Genomic DNA, 10,731 nt, shown 5'->3' with positions numbered 1-10,731 from the left:
GATTAAAGCACAGCACTGAGAATCTAAAGCCGCTTCCGCATGAGTTCGATTCCCGCCTGCCCCGGAGGTGACCACATGGCATGGCAGACCTCTCCTGACCCGCCCGCTGCTCCCCTCAGCAGTGTACTTCGTCCATCTGCCTGTTCTGCTCCCCACTCTGTCTCTGGTGAAGCCTTTCACCGCCCCTGAGCCTCTGGCCTGTACCCCAGTTCTGTATGTACAAATAAATAAATCTTAAAAAAAAAAAGTGGCAGGATGAGGGGGCTGGGTGTTTGGGGCGGGGAGGGCACAGTGGAAATGGTGGGTAGAATCTCAGCCTGGATTCACCCCTTCCCTGGGGCTGAGGTCCGTGACAGCTGGAGGGAGGCCCAGAGGAATTGCAGGAAAGCTGTAAAGAACTGCAAAAAGCCCAAGAGAGTGCGGACACAATGGCACACGCTCAGCGTCTGTTGGGCATGGAGAGGGTGTGCACAGCTCGGTCTCAGGGGGTTGGGGCAGATGCATGAGAGGAGGTGAGAGAGGAGGTGAGCCTCTCGGGGATGGACACCATCGACTCAGTCAACAAGCAGACATAAGAAAGGCACAGGTTCTCCTGGCCTCCGTCACTGCTGAGAAAAGATTCAGGGGCTGGTGGAAATGCAGGGAGCAGCGGGCAGGGGACCAGGACTGCTGCCCGCCTCTGCCTCTCGTCTTGGGCAAGACATATCCTTTCTTTCTGTGAACTCAGTTTCCCACCCGCTGAACAGGAGGGTTTCTTCTCACCCACTGGTCCTTGGGGCTATGACCACTGGGATTTGAATGTGTTGGGGGCCCTTTAGCACTCTTTCTTTAAGGAGGTGAACACCCAGTACAGGGCCCAAGCTGTGAGTCACAAGAACAAAGTGCAGCGAGAACACAGACTCTCCTATACCCTGTCCTGATTCCCATCTCCACCCTGCCACTTCCGAGCCAGTGATCTGAGGTAGCAGATGGCTTGGTGATGTCGGTCATGGCTGAAGAAGTGGGCAGGACTGGCTTCCCCACCTTGAACCCAGATCCAGAGCTTTGGAAACTCACCTGTTGCTCAGGATGGATTTGGCTAGTTAACCTCTGAATAAAATCCACTAGAGACTTTTCGCCAAACCACAAAGAAAAGTGAATAAACTTAGGAAGGAACCACTTGCCTGAATGCCTGGCCGGGAACCCAGCCACCTGTCAGCCACCACCCCAGAGAAACCACTGGCCAGAGGTCACACCCTTCGGCTTTGATCGTGGGTTATTGTCGTCCGTGCTGAATGAGATTCATGAGTCTATTGTGAGCTGTTCAGGTTTAATGCCTCTAAAATTGCCGATGAAACTGGAGCCTGGTAGAGAGACACAGACAATGGACTAGTCTGAATGAAGCCTCCCTAAACGCTTCCCCAGAGTCGAGTCTTGCTGCTCGCAGAGAGCCTGCTCTGGGTCCTCTTGAATCAACACTGCTCCCCCTGAATGCTCCAGCTCGGCACAAGCATTGGACACACTGTCCATGCCTGTTGCAGAGAAGACAGGGGCGGGGACACTCTCTGAGCTGACAGGAGGCCTGGAGAGCTTGGTACCGTGGGTGAGACTTGGCAGGAGGCACCCCTGGGCTCCGCTATGGATTGGATTGTGTGGAAGCCCTAGCCCAAGACCCCTCAGAGCATGACCCCATTTGGAAGTAGGGTTGTTGCCGATGGCCTGAACTATTTATTGTGAGGTCCTCCTGGAGCAGGGTGGGTGCCCAGCCGGCAAGACCGTGTCCTGGTAAAAAGCAGAGCCTGCACACAGCAGCATATAGGGAGGACGCCTTGAACGCAGAGGCAGAGATGGGGTGATGCGTCTGTCTACAAGTCAGGAAATGTCAAGGGTGGTCAACCCGCATTTCTCAGGCCTTTTCTGGATTTAGGACTTCAGCCTCCAGGACTGTGGAACAGTGCATTTCAGCTCGCTAAGCCCTGGAGACTGTGTTCCTTTGTTACAACATCCCGAGATTTAAATCGAGAGAGAGTCAGACCAGAGTTGTGCGTAGCGGCCTCTCTGTGGGGGCAGCTTAGACCAGGTGCGTTCCTCCTCTAGGCCTGGGGTCCAGAGCAGGGACTGGAAGGCTTGACTGGATAAACTCTAACCAGACCCATCAGATTCCTCACGGACATTTGGAGTCATACAAAGTGCTCAACCAGTGGCCAGCACACTGCCCTGCATAGATATTTGCTGTTTTTATGGATAATATAAAGGAGCACACAAAGTTGGGAGCACAATAAATATAATGGCTATAATTTGCAACAAGCCATTTCTTGAGGAGGGGGTGACCTGCCCAGCTCATAGTGACCCTGCTGATCGAACTGCTTATCTCTAAGTCAGACCCCACCAAGCTTATCTGTACAACTTAGCTTGGAGACACTAAGGCCTTTTTTTAAAAATAAATAAAGGACTCTGAATTGGGCTTAGGAAGCAGTAGGTGCTCGATAGAGAGTAGAAGACAGTGGTCTCGAGCCTGGAACTGGACCAAAGAGTTGGATCCCCCTGGTCTCTCTGAGGTTGCCTTCATCATGCCAAAGCAACACACCAGAGGCCAGAATGGGGGAAGGATGATGAAGCAGATGCGAAGCAAGGAGAAGACCCTGGGTTCAGAGACCTGGAAGCTTGAGGCCTCTGGGGCTCCGTGAGCCATCTTCACTTCTTGTAGCCTCCCACTCCCTGTGGCAGCTACTCTAACTGGCTTCTGTTACAACCCAGATGTCTTGGCTAACACCTGGCCATACACCTGCCTTCTCATCTCCCAGACTCTGCGAGGACCTGCCCCTGGAGCTACAGAAAAATGTAGCTCTTTCCCTTCAGCCCAGGCAGGCTAGGATTTGCTCCACCTCTGTGCTGTGGTTGAAGGAGACCAAGGCTCGAGACCACTGTCTTCTACTCTGTATCGAGCACCTACTGCTTCCTAAGCCCAATTCAGAGTCCTTTATTTATTTTTAAAAAAAGACTTATGTATGCATACAGAACTGGGGTGCAGGCCAGAGGTGCAGGAGTGGTGAGAGGATTTACCAGAGACAGAGTGGGGAGCAGAACAGGCAGACTGTCTGAAATATACAGCTGAGGGGAGCAGCAGGCGAGACAGGAGAGGTCTGACACACCATGTGGGTCACCCCTGTGGCTGGGGATGGAAACTTGCATCCCCAGTGGCTGCAGTGGCTGTGACAGCTTCATAGTGTTCTGCTTTAGCCTGTTGCACCACCAGGGCCTCTATTGATCTATTTTAAAGTTTGACTTATTTATGTATACAAAAACTAGGGGGGGGTCAAGAGGCTTCACCACAGACAGAGTGAGGAGCAGAACAGGCGGGTTGACTTAAATACACTGCTGAGGGGAGCAGTGGGTGAGACAGGAGAGGTCTGCTGCACCATGTGGGTCTCAGCATCCTGGCTGGGAATTGAACCAATGGCTGCAGACAGCTTCATAGTGCTGAGGCTTAAGCCCCTGCGCCACCCAGAGACCTACAGTTCAGAGTCCTTTATATGTGTATGTCACTAGCTCAATTGCAAGGCTCACCATCAGATCTCATTTCACAGATAAAGACATGAAGGGTCTGAGAAGCTGAGAGGCTCTCTGGTAAAACCTGGCTAAGGAAGGTGGATCCAAATCTACGTTTTGTGCTTCATCCTCTTCACCACTTTGCCTGCAGGCCCCAGGTGGCACCTGCCATGCTCCTGCTGTGGGATCCTTAGAGAAGCCCTGGATCTTGCCTTAGCTTCCTACTCTGAGAAATGGGGTGAGGCCTCTTGTCTGTGCAGAGGCTGTCTGGACGAGCGTTAAACAGAGCCACACACACCACACACGCACACATCTGCCTGGGACCCGCCTCTCAGTGCTCCATAGCAGCTGACTCCGAGTGATGGAGGGAAGGAAAGGAGGACATATTTAAATTGGTCACTTTGAGCAGTTCACGGCAAAGGCAGGTGTGGGAGAGGGATGCAATTCATCTGAAAAAAAACCCGTGGTTTTTATTTTTAAAATTATGATCCGTGGCCTCCAGTGTTGTGTGCGGCCGGCAGCGGGCCATGTGTAATGTCCCTGGGGGTGCACAGCAATGAAATGGCAGTCCCCATCTTTTTAAAACATAAAGACAAATCAATAGATGCCAGTCCTGGAAAATTTGGGGAGGGGGGAAAAAGAGAGGACTGAGGAAGAAAACTAAATCACCAGTGCCTGAGTGCCTGTTGTAGCCATGAATGGCTGTATCAGTGAGGAACCAAAGGAGCAGAACTTGATGCGCACAACCAACACGGTGAGTCTCAAAAACGGGGTGAATCTCAAAAATGGTTGGCATCCCTTTGGGTCCTATTTGTAAGGAATTCAGGAAGGGGGCTAACTGTTTTGAGTGATGGTATGCAGACTGGGGGTGTCTGGGGAAGGAAGTGGGCCACAGGGATCCTCTGGAAAGGAGCAGAGACTTTTCTGGGCTCCTGAGAATATTCTCCGGGCTGTCTTGACTGAGGGGGTGGTTACCTGGGTGTAGCTACTTGTGAAGACGTACCAGTCTGTTCTTTTACAAATGGGTGCATTTTATTACATGTAGATTATCCTTCAATAATCTTGAGTTAAAAAGAGGGGGGGGAATGATCTGGAATCCCATCACCCCAGAGATAAGACCATTAAGGATTAGGTGTGTGTGCGTAACTCAGCTGACTGCGTAGGAAATACTGGTTCCAGCTAAATGCTCAATCCTCTGGTGCTGTGTGTGTGTGTGTATTTTAACCTCAGACTTAATTATTAGGTGAACTTGAGACAGAAAGAGGGGGAGACGCGGTACTTCATGTTCCTTGGATGTCCAGCGTTGTCCCCTGAAACCAGAGAAGGTGGGGGAGGGGCACAGCTCAGCCCCTGGGTTCACAAGCTGCCAAATAGGAAACAGGCTGGCACCTCCTTCCTTCCCCACCCATGAGCCTAGAAAATGGGCTGACTTCACATCAGCCCAGGAGGGGGGATGCTCACCCACCTCAGGGTGAAAACACGTGTACCCTCTCTTTACACCGGGAGAATAAGCACATTTTATTATCTGATCAGTACATTAAATGCCTTCGGTACGGAGTGTGTGTTCTACTGTGCCGGTGTCTCACGCCTGTTAAAAATGAGGTTTGGAAATGTTGTTCTCCTGGTTGATGCCATTTCGAGACAGTTTTCAGACAGAGCTTCTGGAGAGTTCCTCCAAAAGCAACAGCGCTGTGGGGAGCTCGGAAATCAAGACTACTTCAGAACAAATGATTCTGTTGCCTCCTTTCGGTGCGTCCCATTTTATGACAGGCGTGGTCACATGCCATGAAATAGACTCCGAAAAAACGACTTCATTCAGGCTGCACCTTGTTCCAATATCCTACGGCCCCCAAGTTCCTGGCAGTCTGATAATGGCAGGGTTTGCTCCAGCCCCCAGGAAATGGCAGTTGCGTGAGTGCAGACAATGTCGTCACCCTGACTGTGACCCATGGAGTGGCTGGGGAGCAGCCAGGACCAGCTGAGAGGGTGGGAAACATCTGCCTTGAGCCCAGGGGTTCCTCACTGGGGTGACTGCTGGCCGTGTCTGGAGATACTCTGGTGGGCACGAATTGGGGCTGTGACTGGCATCCTTGGGGAGAAGGCAGGGATGCTGCCAAAGGCCCACAGCTCACAGGGCGGGCCCTCCCCCAAAGCATCTTCCTGCTCCAGATGTCAACAGTGCTGTTGCTGGGCCCCCTGCTGGAATGACTGTCCCAGAGTGTCTGCGCCCCAGCTGTTGGGCAAATGGGGAAAAACGGGGGCCAGATGGAAGGGCTTGATCAGGGCCGTGTCAACACAGGCTCTAACGTGACAGTGACAATGTGACAGAGCTAATGCCTGTGGAAAGGGCTTATTCTTTGCCAGCTGTGAGCGTGGTATTGGTGAGCTCAGTGAATTTCTGTGACTTTGGAAAAAGAACTGTGATGACCCCTTTTTAGTAAATTGACCCACAAGGCACACAGGTGGTACAGAAAAGAGCAAGATGTTTGTTTTCTTCTTGTTCTACTTTTTATCTGGAGAGAATGTTGATGGGCATCTGGGTTTCTCCCACTCGAGTCTGAGCTCCATCAAGGCAGTATATTATGTAGCTGGATCTGCAGCACCCAAAACGTATCCTTTTGGGGATTTCGCTTAGCAATAAGTGCTGGTAGGTTTTTAATGGAACCCAATAAAAGAATGAATGGAGGCCCTCCCTGGGGGTGCAATGGGTTAGGATGCAGCACTGTAAGCTGGCTGCAGCCACTTCAGTATGAGTTTGATCCCCTGTACTGGAGGTAACTCACAGTGGACCTTTCCTATCTCGCCCTCTGCTCCCCTCAGCAGTGTACTTTGTCCATCTACCTACTCTGCTCCCCACTCTGTCTTTGGTGAAGCCTCTCACTGCCCCTGCATCTTAGGCCTGCACCCCAGTTCTGTGTGCATAAATAAATGAATCTTAAAAAAAAATGAATGAATAGAGGCTGCATGGCTCTGTGGCCTAGTGGTTATGATGCTGATTTCTCACCACTCAACAGCTCACCACTGTGTCCTTAATCCAGGCCCCAGAGAAATAGGGATGGCACTCTGGAGCTGACCTAGACCAGCTAGTGAGTGAGGGCTGATTGGTAATTTTTGAGGAATTTTGCAAGTTGATGGTCTATCAGCCAATCAAGCAAGATTAAATGACAGTTAGACAATCAATTTTATTTTCAAAAAGGTAATAAAATACATCACTTCCTAATTATCTCCCTACATTTCACTAGCATCTCTGTCCTTGAGGTTATTTATGTCTTTTACAGGGGTCACCAAGCTTTTTCTGTCAAAGAGCCAGGCAGTTCATACTTCAACTTTGCCATAAACCAAATCTGCTCCCTTCTGTGGTGGTTTGATTTACCCTTGGTCTGCTGTGCCTGCAAGGCAGAGACTCTTTCCTCAGCTCCATGTTCCGTGAAGCGAGTTGGTGGCATGAAATGGGTCCTGGTGGGAATATTTACACCAGAGAAATTGTCAAACACCATAATCAGGGCTTTCCTTTATTCAGCAAGCTGATTGTTAAACATTTACCAGCACACCTCCTGTGCTCTGATGGGCAGGACTGCAGTGAACCCTGCCCTCTCGGGGGTGGGTGTTACAGTGTGTGGGTTTGTGCAGCATTTCATGGTAGGGTGGGGTAAGGCAAAGTTGTGCAAAGGCTGGTGAAGGTCTCCACTGGGGACCATGGGAGGAGAGCAACAACCCCCAACCCCCATGGGTGTGTGTGTTAGAAGAGGCAGGGCTGTAGCCAGAAAAGGGTGCTTAGGGGGCCTCTTCTAGGGTGAGTCATCAGCTCCTCTCCCATTAGACACTTGATACTTCATCAAATTCTTTTGTGAGCAACCTGAACTGCAGGTGTGATTTCCCTTCTGACTTAGATGAGACTTTGGGGGCCTGGGGGTTGAGATGTAAGCTCAGTGGACAATTTACTACTTGTTCCCAGCAGCCCGAGCTCCTAGCAAGGGGTCCTCTACCAGTGCCACCCAAGCAGGAGTTGGGGGAGGGTGTTGCTGAACTGATGTGGGAGAAGTTGTTCCAGGGAGCAGGTGAGATTACAGTGCTGTCCTTATGGGACTGGCTCAAACAAGTGGGGACTGCCAGCAAAGAATGCAGAAAATGACAGGTTTGCTGGGTGACCTTTGTAAACAAACTGACCCCTGGGAGCCCAAGGGGGTTGAAGGGCTCACAAATGTCTGCACTCTTCCTGTGACTCTACAAACCTCTCAAGTTCAATGCCAGGAGGTTGTACTCTAAGGAGTCTGGACTGTTTTTGGAGAGTCTGGAATCATGTGGATTGGGGCCATCTTGAATGCATGATCTTTCCATAGAAATGTGATGGGTTCATTTCTCCTCCAGCACTAGGGGGCTGCAGGGAGGGAACCTGGGAAGGAAATGATGACTCCTTTGCTTCCAGATCAGGAACCTGGGAGAGTGGGAGCTGAGCGGCACTGGGCTGCCACCAAGTAAGAACCAAGGTCATCCCATCTCATCAAATCCTAACTTACTACCTGGGTTCTAGGCGCGGGGAGCCCAGGAGACCCAGACAAACACTTGCTGCATATTTGTTGAGCCCCAACTGCAAGTGGGCGCCCAGCCAGTGCTGTCTTTCCCTGGGAACACTTGACCTTTGCTCTTGGAACTTGTCTTCTTGCAGTGCCTTGGGGGTGCTATGTCACTGATTTCAAGCTAAAACCAAGACTATTGTTTAAAGAATGGATTCAATACATTCGTCCGAAGGGCTTGCTTAGGAAACCATTACAAAGGAGAGTGGGAAACATGGAATTCGAAGTCAAGAGAGAATGTGATGCTCCTGTGGTGACTGACTCCTCTCTGAGTCTCAACCTGCTCATCCTTAAAATGGCAATGATTCTAATTCTTACCTCCAGCTGGAAGAAATAAATGAGAGCAAATATGTAAAAACCCCAACATAATTCTGGTACTTGATGTGGGTCGTTCTAAACACACCATGCCTACTTAATGTTTCTAAGTCAACCACCACTCCCAGGAGACCGAGGATGATCCTGGAAGAAATCACATAAATCTCCTGCTGGAGTTTTACCCACTGAATAGGGATAGAGGCTCCCGCTTGATCCTCCCTGACAGTGAACTGTTCACCCTGTGACTTCACGCTGGTCTCCATCACCTCTCCCCTGGGTCCCCTCCAGGGCTCTTCACTGGCTTTCTCACCTCCAGGCTGCTCCACTGCCAACCTCATCCATGTTTTTATTTTAAGATTTATTTCATTTATGCATCCAAGAATGGGGTATAGGCCACGGGGGTCGGGGTGGGGAGATGTAAATGGTGGAAGATTCACCCGAAACAGTGGGAGCAGAACAGGCAGATCTAATGAATTACACTGCTGAGGGAAGCAGCATTGGTGGTGGGGGGAAGACAGGAGAGGTCTGCTGCTCCACGTGGGTCACCTCCCTGGCCAGCGGGCATACAAGTCCTGCTGCTGCTAGCTTCATTATGCTGAGACCCGGCACTCCCCTGTCTGGTCCTTAAGGTGACTCTCCACTGCTCTCAGGGAAGGCTGCTTCTGGAGCTGCCTTGCAGAGCACTACCTGCTCACCTGAGGCCTCTGCTTGCATCCCCGGGGCACCATGCCTGGCTAGGGGCGCGCAGTGCCCGCGTAGGCAGAGCTGCCTTCTGCCTTTGCCTTTGCATATGGTATGGACCACCCGCTTCCAAGAGCACCCTGCTTCTTCTCTACCTGAGTTCTGAGGACCTCTTGGAATCAAGACCTGGCCCCCAGAACTGTGACCCCACAGCTCTAGGTGACCCTTCTCTGTACCTGTAGCCCCTGTACAGAGTGGTCTCTGCCCCAGACTTTGAGCTCCATACTTGGGCCCTGTCCTGACCAGCTCAGTCTCTCTGTCCCCTCATCTGCAAGAGGGGCTGTTGATCACCGAGACATAGGTTGGTGCAAGAAGAAAGCTGACATGCACAACCCCAGCACACAGGAGTGCTTAGCACATTATGGCTGTTTATGGGAATGACTCCCGCCACCGAATATAGCAGGAGCTCAATAAAGGTTTAAATAGCTAGCACCTCCCCAATAATGGCCTGGGGGTCTTGGTCACAAGCATCCCCCTTGCCAGTGGGGGCTCAGGATTTTCCCTTTTCTGATGGTCTCCTCAGGTCACTGACATTTAGAACTCACGGGAAATGTCAGCACACTCTGGGGAGGTGATGAATTCCCTGTTTTCTCACCTAACAGTGCTTCCACCAGGGAGAGAACAGCTCTGTCCATTCACATGCTGAGCCCACCTTTCTCCCTAGGCCAGGTGAGGCTCTTCTGGGGGGAGAGGGGAGTCTCTCCATTTTGTCTGCTCCTGGATCAGAGGGCGGAGTGTCCTGACTACAGGGTGGTTGTGGCCATCCCATGGCATCCATGACATAGTTGGGCACACAGCTCACATTCCACACACTCCTGTGCTCACTAGCGAGGCCCTCGCTTAACAAAGAGGCCAGAATCCGGGGACTTTAAAGACACTGTAAGTTGAGTGCAGAAGTCTTGCACGAGATAGCCTGGGTGAGGAGGTGGGCGTTTGCTAGGGTGCCCCTCCTGAGGACAGAAAGGAAATGTTTCAAGTTTTTGAATGAAACTGTGGCTCATGCTATGAAGATGCTTTGAATATGATTCTCTTCCCGGCAGGTATGGGAGTGTGGAGCACCACGATGAGTGTCCAGGTCCCAGCCTGAAGAGAGATGGAGCTCAGAACCTGGGGTGCAAACCAGTAGGGAGCAGCCTGCAATTTTGGGGGTGGGGACACCTTATTGTCCGGCTCTAACAAGGGGCAGCAGAAAGATGGCATCTGGGAAGCTTGTCTTCCCCCCTTCCCCCCCCCCCTCCTCGCCCTTCCCCTCAAGGCGGTTGAGGACCCCAGAGAGGCAGAGCTGGGGTCGGGTGGGGTCAGGCGGGAATCCTGCAGAGTCGGCAGGATGAGACTGGACGGCAGCGGGCTCAGTGCGTGGAGAATGGATAGGACATTTTCATTTCCACGAAGCATGTGTGTCATATGGCCCATGTGGCCCGACAGGCGGGGAGCCTGAGCTGTGGCGTGGGTGTCAGGGTCAAAGCGGCCAGGCCCCCAGCCCTCCACTCCAGCCCCGGTCCCCTCGGGCTTGCCCTCTGCCTCACTCCATCTGCCTCACTCCAGCCGTCGCGTCCGCACGTTTCAGGGCGCC

Source organism: Condylura cristata, unplaced genomic scaffold (assembly GCF_000260355.1).
Source record: "Condylura cristata isolate star-nosed mole 26May11 unplaced genomic scaffold, ConCri1.0 scaffold00028, whole genome shotgun sequence".
In the NCBI taxonomy this organism is placed as follows: domain Eukaryota; kingdom Metazoa; phylum Chordata; class Mammalia; order Eulipotyphla; family Talpidae; genus Condylura; species Condylura cristata.
The sequence above is the reverse complement of the archived record's forward strand: the minus strand, read 5'-3'. Positions refer to the sequence as shown.